The 18,905-nt window shown below is 36.9% G+C and overlaps 3 pseudogenes across 2 annotated transcripts; 2 read left to right on the top strand and 1 right to left on the bottom strand.

Annotated features, from left to right (window-relative positions):
* Window positions 1-2,513: 2,513 nt before the first annotated feature.
* Window positions 2,514-9,038, bottom strand: LOC147483350 (protein TRIGALACTOSYLDIACYLGLYCEROL 4, chloroplastic-like; annotated as a pseudogene). Its single transcript, XR_015206339.1, has 5 exons — window positions 8,667-9,038; window positions 8,338-8,587; window positions 5,440-5,820; window positions 4,283-4,620; window positions 2,514-2,941 (listed from the first exon to the last, which is right to left on the bottom strand). The product of XR_015206339.1 is annotated as a protein TRIGALACTOSYLDIACYLGLYCEROL 4, chloroplastic-like (transcript).
* A 580-nt stretch (window positions 9,039-9,618) lies between these two features.
* LOC147483349 (enolase pseudogene) lies at window positions 9,619-11,018 on the top strand (annotated as a pseudogene).
* A 6,086-nt stretch (window positions 11,019-17,104) lies between these two features.
* Window positions 17,105-18,326, top strand: LOC147483348 (splicing factor U2af small subunit B pseudogene; annotated as a pseudogene). The gene has a single exon (XR_015206243.1). The product of XR_015206243.1 is annotated as a splicing factor U2af small subunit B pseudogene (transcript).
* Window positions 18,327-18,905: the final 579 nt, after the last annotated feature.

The following is an 18,905-nucleotide window of genomic DNA, read 5'->3' as shown; positions in this document are numbered from 1 at the left end:
CAATGTTCATACATAGATAGATTGTTCATATATGGGGATGAACAATCAATGTTCATAACCGGGTCGTTTCGGTTGGTTCGGCCCATTTTTTTTTTTTCTTCAGATATAAACTTGAACTTTCATCCACCCGGTCCTTGTGACTCTAGAGTCGCTCCCTGGTAAAGAAAAGTGATGGAGGTGATTCTTAATTATTTGGGACCTCAGTGTGTCATCAGTCTAAGAGTCGTCCACAACAGATTCTCTGAAGTAGTGGTGATGCGTAACAAATAAATAAACAAAAAAATAGGTATAAAACAAACAACACACAGATTCACTGAAGTAATTGAGGTGCCCTGTGACAGTACCCATTCCCTGCATCGTCTTCATGATTCAAATGTATATGGTCCACTCAAGTAGCATCAGTTCGTAAAATTTATATATTTCGTGCTGCTCCTTTTATGTAAAACCAAAAGGCTTCCAGTTGACGTTTCAGAACGAATCAAGGGTAACATAATAGATAATTCAGTACTTAAAATCGTGGCATGGATGCCAGCTGATTCCTTCATTCTACAAAACTTTTAGGTGCAACTTGGTAGTGTCAGCAAATGTTTATTTTGAACTTGGCTAGATGTGATTGTTAATTCGGTAGTAATGCAGCCTACAAAACAAAATCATGCCCTGACGTACAAAACTTTGCTTTATAACAAGCAGAAGCTCACAACCAAAGTACTTAAACAAAATTTTTATTTCTACGCCAAGTAGTCATAGTAAATAAACCACAAGTGCAACATTGATAAACTGAAACTAAAGACACATTTGAAGAGAAAATGGAACTAACCAACTAAGGTTAGACACATGAAACCTGCATCATATTAACATTAAGATACATGTAACACACTCATCAGGACTCGTGATAACCAGTTAATAGGGGATACAACCGGATCAAACTCATAAGGATTGTTCATCATGGATGACCAACAAGCACATGATTTGTTATCTGGATCAGTTTAAGAACAACTTTCAAATGTGTTTTCTTCATATGTGACCTTTTGTTTATTACCACAGTATTGATTTTCATCTCAGAACTTGTCTAACTGTATCGAACTTAATTACACTTCAATACTACATGAAGCCTGAAGGCTGTTTTTTGTTCAATGCAAGAATTTCTGAAAAGTAGCGGTTGATTAGGTTAGGTATTACCTCCTTTAATAATCACAACAATGGACGGGAGCATCTTACGAAAGAGGAAGTTGCTTTTCTAATCTCCTAGCCTGAGAGAGAAAGATGGAGGAGATAAAAAAAGAAAAGAGGAGAGGTAATACCTAACATTGCATGAACTAGAGAGAAGACAACAAAGAGAATATCGCGGAAGCTTCTCAAGGGACCTGGATTCAGTGAACCAAACACAGGACTGATTGGTGAGATCAACTTAGCTAAGACATTCTTATATCCCTAAAATCTCTTGTGACAGTTGAATTTAACACCATAAACATGCTAACTGGTTTCAGATCATGGAGTTCTAAGGGGCATCTCCATAGGCGATTTTAGGAAGACTATTATGTAAAACTCATTTATTTTCTTACATGTATTGGAGTTATAGAAGGCCAAAACTAACTAAGGTCATATCCTCTTCTTCTCTCTCTTCTCTCCAAACTTTCTTCTTCATTAGCAATAATATGTTTTGACCACTGAAATTTCGGAGGTCGAGAATAGTTGCAAATAAGATCACATATATAAGCATTGAAGAGTAAGATTCAGGTTCAAATGGTGTACATTACTAAACAAAAGAACAATAAAATCAGTAGTGTCCTAAAAAAAGTCCTAGGCAGCTGTCTCGCAGTCCTGAGTCCTGAATAGGCACACATAACCTTTTCTTCTCTAATTAAGGAAGAGCAACAATCATGATATTCCTAAATCAAACTAAAATTTAGCTCCCCCAGTCAATTTGCATTTTGTTCTTTTTGCTCTTCTTCTAATAAACTCCAAATGACAAGATTTGATTTGAAAGTATCGTCTCAACCAAGGGAGTCTAATATCACTTTACTCACCACGAAGTCCTCTAGATAAGTTCACTAATCTTCCATATGTCATATAACAGCCAATACTATTGAAATATCGTTCTAGCACACTGAGTGAAGAAGTCAATATTATTAAAAAGCAACTAATTGCTAAGAGTCCTAGCTGACTAGTTCATATATTTGTTTTCGTTTTAATTATGCAAAATTCTTGATTGGAGAGCTCTTGTGCCTTTTTAAGTATTTGTGTTTAAACTTCGAACTTCACGAAATGTTTGGTTGGAGAACTCCTATGCACTTTCAGGGAAAAGTGTATGTTTCTTCATTTCTTGTAGCATTATATACACTTATACATAAAATCAACCGCCTAGTGCCTCGGTGGTCTACGCGCTAGGCAACCCTCCTGCCACCCGACTACTGCCTAGCGCTTGTTAGAACATTGAAAATCAGTAGGGCTTGTATTGGAGTACATGTAATTAGTGTGAATATAAGTACACTGAGATAATAAAAGGTAATTCATAACTGAAATTATATTTTCTCATTAAAATGGTTCAGTCCCCAAGCACATTTAGGTGGTGCAGTTTTGTTCTAAGATTAGGTGGAACTGTTCCATCTCAGCAGCCAAAAAAGAGCAAAGGGCTAAGTCTTATGAACCCGAATCTCAATCAACTTACTAAAAAAAACATAAAAAAAAAACCATAAAAGCTTTGCTCCATTAGAATTGTACCTCAGCTTGAGAATTTTCAGAATTAGAATTCAAAAAAGGCAGAGCTCAATCATCCCCTCTTTCCTCTTTGGAGAATACCAAGCTACAACTTTCCCCGAGTAGGGAGTCTCAGAGAATAACTCAAGCTGTACATGACATCCTCAAAATGTGGGCCATGCCTCTCAGGTGTGGAACCAAGAGAAATCTTGGAATCAATGCGAAAGACGATTGGCCCCATAACCTGTCAATATGATCATACAAGTGATATATGATTAAGTTGTACACTTCCAGACTTCCAGCAGAAGCAAAAGGCTATGCCAGATGATTACTATTTTCTGGTAAAAGTGATAACTACTAGGTATCAAACTTTGTTATATAACAACTATTTCATTGAATTTATGACAGTTCATATTTGCTTTTAACAGAAAATGTTGAATTTCGAATTTCTTTTATTTCATCAACTTGAGTCTCTAAAATCTCAACGCTAGATAATCATTTAACAGTTTATTATGTATCACAATTGAATAATCCAGCAAAGCATCATGTGTGCTGTGAAAGTTAAGTGCAAAAGTACTTTTAAGACAACAGCCTCCTAGGTGAGGAGGTGCCAAAAACTAGAAAATGTATTTATAAACTATTTCTGAATAGAAATACTTGTTAATGTAAGGAATTCCTTAATTTAAACATTATAAAACATTGTATACTCTTAACTAATCACAATAAGTTTGAATTTGTGTTACCAAGAACGTCATTACAACTTTTGAACTCTTAAATAGTCTTCAACTACCAATTATCTGTTTGCCTATACCTTGAAGAAATAGTAGCAACCATAATGGTATCAATGGAAACTAAATTAAAACATGCCAAAAGTACACGCATTACAAATTTAGGAATTCCCTTACAAAATTGAAGTATCCAAAAATTGTCATCCTTAAGTCTCTAGGATGTCACCCATCCTCTATTCAACAAAAACATTAATGAAAATTTAGCGAATCTTGATGCAGCTTGTTGACAAAGGCGTCGCCAGGGTGGGTGCCCCTACACGCCAGTTGGAAAACCTAGCTCCTAGCCTCCTTCTGACAACATAGGGAGACGCCTAAGCCACGCTGATTCTGGTGTGTGTGTGTGTGTACTGAGGGTTGGGTGGGGGAGCTTCTTGACGATGTTTGTCTCATTATCAAAAGCTTGTGGGGGTGTGGAGGAAGGTCTCCCCATTTTGTCTTATATGTAATTAACGTGGGTGAATTCAAACCAAATGGAGACCAAGATGATTCCAAAATAGAGAATCACTGTCACTGAATAAACAAAAAACTATACTACGCTTTGCTATTTAGAATGACATTAGGGACTAAACTGCTGTTCTTTAACTGAATCCAAGTAACAAGCAGACCTTTCATCTTTCAGATCAGAAACTCAACCAAAAGGATCTTTAGACCCAGTATATATTAATACTAATGCATAACTTTGTAACTGTAGCTATGTTAATGCTATTCAAATAGAAGGATAATTCCTGCAATGATCTGAACAATCCTCCACTTCACACAGAAAGTGCTGAGAAACAAAAGGGTACAAATTACAATACCTGCTGTTGCAAGATAACATTGAGCCTTGGAGGAGCGAGTGGATTTGCTTCTCTTTCTGTGTGAGCATTTTGAAAAGCATTTGAAACTATATGGGCAGCTCCCTTTGCAAAAGCTGAAGCTGAACAAATGTCTAGACGAGTATCAACCCGGGTCAAATCCCCATATGACTTCCTGAATTTCCCGTGCTGGAAAGTATAGCAAATGGAGCCAAAAAAGTCAGCATTAAACATGCTTCTTTGCTTGGTGTAGGAACCTATAGACATTCCATCTTCTGATGGTGCCAAATTAACAACAGCTGACCTCTCCTTATCCCCAAACCATGCAGTACAGGTACCGCCTAATAATGTACAAAAAGAAAACATTGAACAAAGATAAACAAAGAAAGTTTCTGGGAAAGCAACCAAATGCCACACTAAACAATGAGACCACAACATAATGAACTTTAAAAACTTAACAGTAACTATGCAGTGGGAAAACCAAAACTGAAGAACAGCAAACTTCATGTTATAATCCTATACAGAAAACCAAACAGTTCTACCAACAGATTCATCTAGACTTACAACGAGAAACACAAGCTTGGATGGACCATGGTCCCAAAATTCCTATGGGATTACTTCAAGTACATGTCGGTGCGTTCACTGTATAGACCAGTTGAGTAAATTCATGTAATATGGGAGCGTTCAGACTTACTCAAGTTATGTGAAGAAGAGGAGATGGGCTGAAACCTTCAGATCTGTTATCTCTCTAAGTTTCTTTAACCCTTTTAGTTATTGTCAAATACTTCAAGTTGTTATCAGAGCCAAATTGTATACAACTTCCATGGTTTTCTCTTCCACTTCTCCCTCTATGTATTCTTTATGTTATTCTCTTGGGAGGAGCATAGTCTACCCTACCTTTAAAAGAAAGTAAGAAACTAATGAAACAAGTAATTAGTTTTACCATGCACGCAGAGTCTGTAAACTAAACAGGCATCATACTGAAGCAAACAAGGCATGCATCACAAGCACAGGTAAAGTGCACCAAATTTCAGTTTTCCAGTCTTACGGCAGAAAAATTGTTTAGAAATTTGTAGAATCAAAGTAATGAATAAGAAAGGCAGCAACATTTCACAAGAAGGAACAGGAGGAACTATACGAGCATAAGGAAGGAAAATTACCAAGGATTCCCGATATTGCAGCATGAGGTTCTTTGAGACGTACATCATAAGAAGGCCACAAAAATTTACCCTTCTCTGTCGTAATAATGATATCTTTTTTTTTCCCACTTGTCTCCAAATGTCACTGCTCTTCTCATAAGAGAAGGCAGCTTTTGCACATATTCCAGGCATTAAAGCTAAAGGCGGGTCACCATTTATGGCATTAACAGCCTGTGGATGGCCGCTATTTTTGTTCACACCAAACCGGTATCTCAATCCAGAATCAGAAATGAGAGATGACATATCCAATGAGATCGACTCTGGCACATCCCAATATTTTCCGTTACGGTCAATGAAAAGCTCAGGCCATGCTGCTTCCAGTGTAATATCATGTTCAGGTAGCTGCATATTCAAGAAACTCTGAGAAACGATCTGGTAGATCTTTCATAAACAAGTACCTTATAGGAGTTAAGTAGCTCATGTCGTTAAAAGTTCCAAGAAAGAATTATTTTATCTTTGCCTCAACACCACCACAAAAATAAATATAGAAAGAAATAAATTAATTAAAAGCGTCTGGTCATCCCATGGAGGATCAAAGACTTGACAGTACACAAGTCCTACGTCTTTTGGGTGTCATTTTTGGAATAAATACTTTATGGATTTGTTATAGTTTTTCTCCATAACTTATTCTTGAAAACATATAGGATTTTCAAAAGACATACGATCAATCACCAAGGAGAGGAGACCACTTAAATATGATGAAGCAAATGAGAACCTTGTTGCATGCAATTCAGAAGGAGGGATAAACAGTGGTAACTTCGTTAGTCTATGTATAGCTTTGACAAAGAGACTTGAAATTCCCTAGCTGATTTAGAGAAAGGACAAGACCTCTGACAGCTGCAAGGCAAGCTATATAACAAGAATCAAAGAGAGAAATTGGTACAGATATGGTGTAAGAGAAAGACAGCAACAGAAATATGCACAACAATTGAGTAACAAGATGACAGATGTGTTATGATAAAAGATCTGATGAGTGACGACCAACAAAGTCGTCTATCTTTCTTCTCCAGAATACTCTGGATTTGATAAGTTTTCTTTCTTGGTTGTGAGGGGAAAAAGCGAGGAAATCCTAAGGTTACATGGTCCTGATACTATATGTTTTTTTTTGAAAAAGTTCAAAGAAAAACTGGTTGACATTTTCTAACAACAGAACATTCATTATAGATGTAGGAAATACAAAGCATGCTTCCTTCGCAGCGCACTAAGAAAGCCCTACAACCAAATTAAATGAATTACAAAATATTCCCATTATATAAAAAAAATTCCTTAAATCTCAACCTCACTAAAAGCCTAAAGAGAATTCCCTTTTGATTCTAGGATGATCCGTTGCATATCTCTCTCAGCATTGTCAAAAACCCTGCTATTCCTTTCCTTCCAGAAAACCCATATGGACATCTCGGATTAGAACCTAAGTCACATTGACACAGATATGCGTGTCAGTTTCCGACACAGATACGGAGTGTCTGACTCAGGGACCTATATGAATAGGACATGGATACAGCTAACTATAAATAAAACTATTACTTTTTTATAGTTACACAAATAATTATGGGACTCAATACCTTAAAAAGCGCCTCCTTACAAATAAATAACTATGAAAGTGGCATATCATCGAGTTGTAACTATGTTAATAAATTATTTTATTAGTCTTTTATAGTACAGAAAAAATACTTTAATCCGTGTTTCTGTGTGTCTGACACAGATTATTTTAAGAATATGAAGTTTTCATGTTACTAAGGCTAAAAAGGGACTGATAGTAACAACTTGAAAATTGAATAATTGATGAATCATCCTTTTGTTCGCTCTCCCTTCCTGGTGATATTTCCTGGACTTACTTGATAAATCTAACACATTTGACTAATATACCGACTTATTTTATATGGTGCTGAAATCATCTTTTTCCCCCCATATTGGACTAAAAGCTACATATATTTCCAAAAACCTGCCCTTCCAAATGAAAGCATCTTCACAATATAAATAGAAAAAAAAATATGAGCAACGACACTTTCATTGGAACCACAATACATTTCACAAATGCTTGTGGCATACATGTTGAGCATTGCTAGTGAGTTACTACTAGCTGGTCAATGAATCCAAATATTTCTGCCAGTGAATGGAGAGTATTTCTGCACATTAAATTATGTTATTTAAACTTAGTGATATAGGTAAAAGAGCATAATCCCTTTCCCTATTGTGCTCCATTTTGGCTTTTGGACATAGTGAATTAGGTACGGCTAAATGATTTTAAATGACTTTTGCATACACCTATGTGTCATGGACTTATGATCTCGCTTTATTATTGTCATTATTATCATTTTCTCTTTGCTATAATCATCTCATGGGGGTGTGTTATATCTGCATAGTTAGAAGCACCATAAGCAATTAGTAAAATGGTCCATCCAAATAATAAGTTACCCCTAGTGGCTAGTGTAAGTAAGTTCCCTACAAGGAAAGACAGGATCTTTTGAAAGCTCTGGACTCAATTGAATGCACTTCTAGATCATTAATCGTGACTAGTACTGGTGCTATAGTTTTAACCAGACAGCTAAAAGCCACAAATTGCTCACTAGCGCAGCATTAACCTCATGCCAAGGCCTTAAAAGGGGTATGAAACAAAGACTGGGCGAGAATCAAGACATACGAGTTATGTGCCTTGCAATAAAAACTTAAAATAAGCTAATGGTGCTTCCTCTAATTGAATCTGACACAAGGTCTGCTGCCTAAACTGAATATGTTCCTAGAATGTCCTATTCAACAAAAGTATATAAAACATTCCTCCCAACATGACAAGAAAAAATAAAAAATATTAGAGAATAACCAAATATGCATACCATTATCAGTGATATCTAGAAAACTTGCCTTGTGAAAAAACTTTGCCTTGGAGCGACGTCCCTTTCTCTCCCCATGCTGTTCTGTGCTTAGAAGTAATGATGATGCAGGACCTAGAGAAAGTTGGGTGCATAAGCCAAGTGCAAATAATGACTTATCAACGAAATGCCTTGCCACATCCCGAAATGCTGGTAGTTCCCACTCTGCACCACCAAACAGTTCTGCTTTGATTGATGATATTAGTTTCTTGGGACGAAACTGACCAATTACTCCACACCACCTATCAAGCATCAAGAAAGAATTCAAGATAAGCTGGCAAATTTAAGCACAAACAAAGAGTTGCAAATAACAGTACATACCAATTATCAGTAGAAGGTCTAAGCAAGAGAGACTGGAGTAGAAAAGAACCAAGTTCCTTCTTAGAAGTAGGTGAGTAAGCAGGAATGATACCAAGAGGGAACCCATTACTCAACAGTGAGAGCTGTTGAGTTCTGAGAGCTCGGCTAGCTTTGGAGCCAAAAGTGGTATAGGCTCACCAGGTACAAACCGAGCCGAGCCGTCAACAAGTGTTTGTGGTGATGATATATTTAAGTCCCAGAATGTTGAGTCCATTGCCAGTCTCAAATTTGCCATTCTGTTTTCTCTTTCTTTGTTTCAGGTTTGCTCTCCTTTCTTATCTGTGTTGTGTTGCATATTTTGTAGTGAATGTGGCTGTTTACTTTATGTTGTCTAAAGGGAAAGGGTTTGCGTGGGTTTATCAGTTCAGACTTCAGACCCACCCTTGAATTTTAATGGACCAAGACCCAACCCATGTGGTGTCGCCCAATTATTTCAAACGGGGCCGAAATATCGACCAAAATGCCCCTTGTGTATAGGTAATTATTTTTTTTTTTTTTTTTTTTTTCCGATAACCACCACCCTAGGTAATTGGCTATTTTAGAGTATATATTAGGGATGTTGGTGTTAATGGGAATAGCTTAGTTGGTCCTAGGAGATTAGTTGTCCAGAGTGTTGATGTGATTCCAATTACTTTATTGCATAATATGTTATACATCTTTATCGATGAAAAAAATGATGTAAAAAGTTGTTGGGATACATCTACAATTGAAGGAGCAACAAGCTTAAGATGTGGATGCATAATGTGATTGGTTTGTCGGTTTCCTAAGATTATCACCAAGAGACTAATTCATGTTGCTTCAAAACTCATAACTAAGATTATCACCAAGAGACTATCTTGTGTAGCTTCAAAAATCATATTACTGGAACAGTGTGGCTTTATCCCAGCTGAGATCATACATTCTTGTATTGGTTTAGCATCTGGTATAATGAAAAACATGAGAGAGAAAATACGCTGTTCGTTGGTTAGATGGGATTCCGGAATGTCTATCAATCTAATAGGGTTGGCAGCTGATTGTTATAGGAAGAAGTTAACTAACAAAAAAAAAGAGATCCGTTCGTGCGTTTTTTTTAATAAAATAAGGAAAATGGGAGAAACAATTAAAAACATTAAAGCTAGACAAATATTTGATAGCCGTGGAAACCCTGTGTTGTTGAAGTGGACCTTTTTCTTTATGATTTGGAACTCTAGCAAGAGCTGTTGTTCTAAGTGGCGCTTCAACTGGTATTTATGAGCTTTGGAATTAAGAGAAGGGGGATCAGATTACCTTGGGAAAGGTTCTCTATGGTTACGGAGAATGTAAATGCAAATGTTGGGACTGCATTGATTGGGAAGGGTCCAACCAAGTAGACTGAGATTGACAACTTCATGGTACAACAGTTCAATGGAACAAACAATGAGTGGGGTTGGTGCAAGCAGTGAAGCAGAAGGTTGGTGCAAATGCAATTTTGGCTGTGTCTACTACTCTATGTAAAACAGGAGCTACTGTGATTAAGATCCCTTTCTACAAGTACATGGCCAATCTTGCTGGTAACAAGAATTTACTGCTGCATGTACCAGCATTCAACGTCATCAATGGAGGTTCACATGCAGGCAATAAGACGGCAATGCCTGAGTTTATGATTCTTCCCATGGGGCATCTTCTTTTAAGGAGGCAATGATCAAGAAGAAGTATGGTAAAGATGCTACGAATGTTAGTACTGAAGGTGGTTTTGCTCATAATTTTCAAAAAAGCAAAGAGGGTCTTGAACTGCTAAAACAAAGGCTGGACGTACATACTGGAAAAGTTGTGATTGGGAGAGATGGATGTCGCTGCTTCTGAGTTTTATGATAGAAGGGATAAAACTTATGGTTTGAATTTCAAAGAAGAGAAAAACGATAGGTCACAAAAAATATCAGGGGACAGTTTGAAGAATGTTTACAAGTCCTTTGTGGAAGATTACCTTATTGTATCTATTGAAGACCCATTTGATCAAGATGATTGGGAACACTATGCCAAGTTAACTTGTGAGACGGAGCGCCAGGTACAAATTGTCAGGGATGATCTACTTGTTACCAGTCCTAAGCGTGTGGATAAGGCAATCAAGGAGAACACCTGCAATGCCCTTCTTCTGAAGGTTAATCAAATTGGTTCTGTTACTGAGAACATTGAAGTTGTTAGAATGCCGGATGTGGTGTGATGGGAAGCCACAACAGTGGAGAAACTGAGGAGGATACGACGTTTATTGCAGGCCTTTATGTTGGTCTGCCCACGGGCCAAATCAAGACCGGAGCTCCATGCAGATCTCGCTGCCTATTTTCCTTTCTCACATAAAGAATACTCGAGTCTTATTTCTTACTGCACGCTATTTATTTTAGTAATTCCCTGTTATTGAGATTATTTGAAATTATAATATTTGGTGAGGTTTGCTAATGTCAGTTAATATTTTTTTACCGAGAGTGACTCTTAAGGATAAAACTGCCGAAAACGTAACTCTCAGGGATACCTTTTTTTTTCGGTAACTCATAAGGACCGGGTAGATGAAAGGTCAAGTATACTTTTGACGCAAAATAAAAAACGGATCGGGTAGATGAAATATCAAGTATACTCCTGACACGAAATAATTAACGGCCCGGCCCAGACGAAATGACATGGTGTATTTAGTATGAACAATCATTGTTCATACTTTTAAGCATGTGTGAACACTCATTGTTCATACCCCCAATTACAAACATTAGCTATGAACAATAAGTGTTCATACCTATTGGAGCTATGAACAATGATCCAATAAGTATGAACATTGATCCATTTATGAACATGGATTATTCATACCTATTTGGGAGTATGTAAAATCACTGTTCATACATCAAACATGAACAATCATTGTTCATGACTACTTTTAAATTTTTTTCAATTGGTAAGTATGAACATTGAATGTTCAAATGTTCATACTTATGAACATTCAATGTTGATAATCCTTTGGTATGAACATTCAATATTCATAGTGAACATTAAATGTTCATAGTCCTTTGGGTATAAATATTCAATATTCATAGTCCTTGGGTAACATTCAATGTTCATAGTCCGTTGGGTATGAACATTTGATGTTCATAATCCTTGGATATAAACATTCAATGTTTATAGTGAACATTCAATATTCATAGCCCTTAGGTATGAACATTAAATGTTCATAGTCTTTTTGGACTATGAACATTCAATGTCCTTGGTCCTTTGGGTATGAACATTTAATGTTCATAGTCTTTGGGTATGAATATTGATTGGGTATGAACATTGAATGTTCATAGTCTTTTTGGTATGAACATTCAATGTTCATATATCAATATATTGTATAAGGTACATTCACCTATTTGGATATGAACAATCATTGTTCATACACCAGCAGAATGTATGAACACTCATTGTTTATAGTAAAATGACAGAAATGGTAAAATCGGAAAATATTTTATTTAAATCCGGGCAATTTGTCCTTGAGGATTATTTTCACAGAAGAGTATAACTGGCATTTAAAAAAATGTAAAAAGGTGGGGCTAACTTATTTTCTGGCATTTAAAAAAATGTAAAAAGGTGGGGCTAACTTATTTTGTCCTTGAGGATTACTAATTTTGAAATAGTGGGTTCGTGAGTTACTTTTCCTCAAAATTTGTCCTTGTGAGTTACTCACAAAAAACCGTGTCCTCTCGACTTTATTTTCTCCAAAATTAAGCCTTGGGACCAATTTCTTGTATTTTTTAATAGACCTTTGAGAATTCAAAGTATATTGCTACAAGTTGGTGCATATCCATGACTATGAACTCTTTTGAGTTAACATAGTTAATTTGGGGGTTTGGTTAGAGTTGATACCTGTTGTAGTTCTTGTTTTTGTGTTGCATAAAGGACAAAGGGTTAGTGGATTAATTGCAATTGGACCTGTTTGAGGTGCTTAATTATATCTTGAATGCTTTGAAAACGTACCACTGCCTTCTTTTGACTTGCTTCATATGTTTTTTTTTTCCTTTATTAGTGTTTGCTTTTTTTCTTCCTTTGTAATGTAAACCAAGTTTATAAAGTCAAATTTGTGTAGTGACTTTACTGCGAGTAGCTAGCTTCAGTTATAGTTGGCGATATTTGGCTACTAAAATGGGAGCAAACCTATGAAACCACAAGGTACAAGCAATATCAAATTCACTTCTTTACCAAAATAAAATAAGATACTCGCTATGAGCACCTTCCATTTTGTGTTGGGCGGATTCCAAATTTATTTTTCCATGTTGAGCAGACTCCCAAAAAAAAATTTAGTACAAAATTACTATTGACCTAAAAAACATATTTTCCAGTTATTACTATCAGAAAACAAAAGTTGTTTTCGGTTAGAGAGTTTTAACTCGTTGAAGGAGAAGAAAATGGGGTTTTTCCAGTTTAATTTGTTTTTCTAGTTTTGTTAAGAAATCGGTTTTGGGCATGGGGCTGTATTGGACTCTTGGTAGTGTACAACACAATTGCAGATTCCAAATTGAACACGGGTCTGCCCAACACAAAATGGGGTTCGTCAATAACAGGACCCTAAAATAATAATAAATTTAGTTTATCAAATCATGTAGATTAAAGGAGTCAACATATTGTTGATTATTGGCATCAATAGATTTTGATATTTGTTATGGTTGGCGATACTTTCTTTGAGTAGTATGGCTTTCCAAGTCTCTAAGTGATAGTTTTGTTATTGGTGGTTGCTATTGACCCTTTCGACACCCTTTGGTAGCTGCCACAGGCTACTTGAAATGGCTTATGAGTGGCACCATTTGGTCTTCTACTTTTTCAAATTCTGTGTCTCTCGAATTTTTCTCAAGTTTTGGAATGTAAAACATCAAGCTTCATGGTTCGTTGTTATTTTGGTAACTTTCTTTGGTCTGTTGTTATTTTAATTTGCAAAGAGACAATTTCAAATTTCATTCTATTCCCATTTGAAACGGTCCTCCATTGTGCATAAGTTTTCAACTTTATTAGGGTTAAATTTATTGTTATATTCTTCCAATGATGGGGTGATGTTTATTTAGTTGTTTTCTTTATTATTTACTTTATATATTTTTAGATGGTTCGTATAATAGTAAAAAAGTTAAAAAAACATTTTCTCATACCTGCTCTGAATCGTCTAGTGCCTCGGCCAACCAAGTGCCCAAAAGACCAAGTTGGACACCTCTAAAGACTACAGCTTTGAGTGTGGCACAAGAAAACCCACAATATAGCACCGCAAATTTAGCGAGTCAACCTCTATGCCACATAGACACGTACACCTTTCTCAAAGAGCTGAAATGGGTACAAGCTCGAAGTAGGGCTACCACCTCCAAGTGGTAAAACAACAACAGGGTGGCTAGGCCAATTGTAACACCACTGATTGTGAAACAACCAAACTTCACCCATGGCGAAGCCTGACTGCTCACATAAGAGTCCAAGTACCTCCTAAAAGATAGAGTGCTGGTCTACAACATTAAAAAAAAAAACTTCAATCAATATATGACAAATTAATAAAAGTTTAAAAATATGTAAAATATTATTACCTTGGTCAAGAAAACACGGGAGCCAGGAGCCACTGGTCACACCCTCATCCCAAAGATACCACACTCTACCTCGCTAGACACATTGCAGAAAAGTAGTTGTATCCCCAGAGTCGGTCCGGAGCATCTGCATATCAGCCTACAAAAGCTGAAAAGGTTGGAAAAGACATTTGAAACTAATCATACATATCTATTATGAAAAAAAACATTCCATACAATTAAGTATAAAATATTCAATTCACAAAGAACCTCGAAAATATCCAATGCCTCAAAATCAAATCTGGACATGGATGAGAACTATTATAGGCCATAAGTATTCAGTTTCCAACAAAACAATATATAGTTAAAACAAAAAACAAAAAAACTTCAATATGTTGAGGAAAAAATTAGACTTAAATTGAGGTGTACGTAAATGTTGTTTGTTAAGTAATCAATCACACTGCACCTAGGCCCGGTTAGGATTTTTGACCATGAGTATTTAGTTGTCGATAAAATTACATTTAGTTTTTTCTTTAAAAAAAAACATGTTTGATGTGCCGAGGAAAACAATGCTAGATTTAAATTGGGGCGATAAGTAATCAATGTCTAGCAGGGTGCCTATTATAGTTTATAGTTTGTAGGTGAATAAAGAGAAAAATATATTTAAATTGGTGTCATACAGTAATCAATTCAAACATAAGCGTGGTTGCAGTCTATTATATGCCATTAGTATTTAGTTTTCATCAAAATAATATTTACTAAAAAAGTTTCGATTTGTCGAGGAAAAATTGCGGATGTAAAATGTTGGTTATTATGTAATCAATCATACCTAGGCTTGACTAGGGCGTCTATTGTAGAACATGAGTATTTAGTTTTCATAAAAAAAAAATAGCAAAAAAAAAACTTTAATGTAAAGGAAAAAAAAAGTAGGTTTAAATTGGGGTGTAAATGGGCTAGTTGTTTAGCAATAAGTATCCAATTTTTAATGAATTAATATTTGTATAAAAGAGTACGATGTGTTGAGGAAAAAATAAATAAATTAGAGTATAAATGTGGGTTTTTAAGTAACAAATCAAACTTAATTATGCTTGTCTAGATTGGGAGTAGGGGAGCAGATAAATATTTAGTTTTTAGTTAACAAAAATCATGAAAAAAAATAAATAAAATGTTCGATCTTAAAAACCACTCATATCTAGCTAGGTTGTGTGGTTGAACCTGGAGACTGCCAGTACATCTAGCCATAGCGACTATTGTTGCCATTGAAATTCAGGTCCCTTCGCATGTTGGACCTATTGGGCCTGAGTCCTAGGCAACCCACTGTCCCACTCAATATTGTTTCTTCATACAAAAAAATTCCTATCATAGAGCGCGTGCAGACAAACGTACTCACATATATTTGAGGTCGCTCCTCACAACACTAATCTCTATATATATTATAGCTCTCCCCTCCTCAATTGAGGAAGCATTGCTAGAGGGTCCACGTGTCCATACTAATTACGATAAATCAGGAGAGTTACTAGAGTGAAAAAAAAATCGCGGATAAGATTCTAAACCCACGAGTCCCCCAAAACCTTATTTCTCCTTAACTCTTTTTGCAAATTGTCCCTTAAATATCGTTTTATCTTTCCAGCTTAAACAGGGACTTTCGGATTTGCCCAGCAACAGAGATAAAGGCAGGTGCATTCCTTTCATTTCGAGATTGAACAGCAGCTGGTTGAATCAGTCGAAGAAGTTGAGTAAGTTGGGAAGGAATAGGCCCAACTGAACCAATTGCTTCTATTCCAGATAGGGCTCAGAAGAAATTCTCATCTAGATGTTATCAATATCGTTAAGACTGCTGATTTGCTTCATTTATGCTTTTCTCTGTTTACGGGGAATTTGATAGGATAGAGATCGGTCTTATAAGATTGCCTTTAGCCACCCCATCCTGACTCTAGCTAGCCTAATTGAAATGGTGTTGGAGCAAAAAGGATGATTTATACCCACTGTAGACTGCTCCATTGATAAGAACAGCCTTCCTCCGATGTGATTCGCAAGGATGAATTTGCATTGGAATTATATTCTATCAAATTTGCACTAGATAAAACCACAGTGCCTACTAGATAAAACCACAGTGCCCTTTCTCACGACGAAAAGAAGATAGAATCTATTCACGATTTGTAGCGACATATCTTGACATAACAAAATTGTATAAGCTTAAGCTTGGAGAGATTGTTACAACTATTCCTACCATTGGCAAGTAAGTTAAATTTTCAAGATTTGTGGGTATTTGATTTATTATATATATTGTTAAGCCTTTTTGAGTGACGAGGATTGTGAATTATTTTTGTTGTAGAGAGGACATCAGAATTCTTTGAAAATGATGTCAGTGTTCTTTTTGGTGTTGGGTCTTGGTGAACTTGCTCTTGGATTAGTTTTTACCGTGGGTTGGATTTTCTACTTCATAGGTTACTCCACTGGTACAGCCTACGATTCTATAGGTTACAACATATAGTATAGAAGAGGAACACCGGTACAGCCTACGATTCTGCTTCTGATAATGAGGGTTATGATAATGTGAATGTTAGGCATAGGGTAATGAATGCTTCTCAGACCGGCACATCTTTTGGAAACAAGGATGATGATTCCCTAATGGTGCAATATAGTGTAGCCAATGACACAAATGAACTTGCAAGAAACAGGGTAAAGGATCAGAATCCAACTGCTACTGGAGCGACCACAATGAATGTAAATACGTGGAAACCACCACATTACCAGGCAGCACAAGAGATGAAAGAATTTAAGATCTGGAGGGTGTTCAAAACAGAGTGACACTGGTGTTCAGAACATATGGGGTAGGCTAACACATGAGGAGCAAAAGGTTTTGTTTCAGATGACCTTACGTGGAGTCAAGCCAAAATAGGTTCTTAATGTCATCAAAGAGCGAGATCCAAATAATTCTTCTAAGTTGCAACACATATACAATGCACGCGCCAGATTAATAAATGTTGAAAAGAATGGAAGTTGTCCCCAACTCTCCTTCTTTCCAACATGTACCAGCACCCCAACCTGATCACCCCTGGTGTCGATGGCCAAGGACAACCTATTGACTCTCGCAAGATCCAGAAACACTTTGAAGACTTTTACGAGGATATCTATGAGGAGCTCCATAAGTTTGGCGAGATTGAGAGTCTCAACATTTGCGACAACCTCACTGATCACATGGTTGGCAATGTCTATGTTCAGTTCACTGAAGAAGACCAGGCTGCTACTGCTTTGAAAGCCTTGCAGGGCCGTTTCTATTCTGGCTGCCCCATTATTGCTAATTTCTCCCCCGTTACCGACTTCCGTGAGGCTATATGTCGACAGTTTGAGGAGAACAACTGCAACAGAGGTGGTTACTGTAATTTTATGCACGTCAAACAGATTGGCAGGGACTTGAGGAAAAAGCTTTATGGATCCTACCACCGTCACTCTACGGGGAGTCGTAGTCGAAGCAGGAGTATGAGCCCACACCGCAGAAGACACTCAGAGGGGCTTGGGGACTATCGAGATCGAGGGGATTACTATGGAAATTGTCGAAGAAGTGCTGACAGGCATGGTAGATATGACAGCAATGGTGGGAGAAGACGACATGGGAGCCCAAGGCACACCGGAAGTTCTGCAAGGGAGGGGAATGAGGAACAGAGGGCAAGGATTGAAGAGTGGAACAGGGAAAGGGAGGGGAGGCACTGATTCAGAGAAGTCATAGTTACAAACATGTTACATTAACAAAATGAAGAAAGATGGCACGCACTATGTACCTAAGTTGGCACAGGCCGTCATGCAAAATGCGAACCTCCTAGCTAGCTAGGTAGACTGGAAGACTAATCTTCGCATTTGTAGTACTCTTCAATCAAAAAATTCTTACTTCCAGAACATGACTGTGGACTCTCTGGCTCTCTGCTCTAATCCAGAACATGACTCTTGCCTTTTTAGCATGCCTGCAAGCTCTAGATATCTGAACTCGAACCCATGGAATGTGCCCATCTCCTCTAAAGCCCATGTGTTATTCTTTTATGACATGGGTATGAATTTCATTTCAACCTTCATACCAATCGTACTACCATAATACAAAATACTGTTTTGATCAGAATTTTGATGGCTGAAAAATGGGCATATGTTAATTAACACTGCCATATTACTTGAGAAGTTCCAAAGATCCCTTACAAAGGTCGAGGACTCGAGGGGTTGGTTGTGCCAAAGATCCTTCGTATGTGTATTACACACATACTGATTCTACGCGAATCAGAACTACACTATATTTCAAATGTCAAATGGGAATGAGGCTGCGATAGATTTGAATTGCTGGAGCCTCATTCTCGTGTTTTCAGCATATTACCTTAAAACACTAACTGCCCAACTCTTAATGGATTAGTTAATTGATATGTATTAGTTATTGGATATGGATATGGAGTTCATGAATATGGATTAGTTAATAGATCAACGACAAAATTCTTATGCTACACAACTGCTGTCATATTAAACTATATATAAAGACCTACATCAATATTCAGGAAGCATTAAACAAAAACCAAACAAATCATAAGAAAACACATCAATATTCATGAAGCACACACCATCTTTGAAAGGTTTACGAAGGTTTTTTTTTCCTAGACTGAAGGTTTTTCCCTGGTACACCATCCTAGAAAGGACTCCAAATTCCTTCCACTGG

This window comes from Coptis chinensis, chromosome 8, assembly GCF_015680905.1.
Source record: "Coptis chinensis isolate HL-2020 chromosome 8, ASM1568090v1, whole genome shotgun sequence".
Lineage (NCBI taxonomy): Eukaryota > Viridiplantae > Streptophyta > Magnoliopsida > Ranunculales > Ranunculaceae > Coptis > Coptis chinensis.
This window is presented reverse-complemented; position numbering and strand designations above follow the sequence as displayed.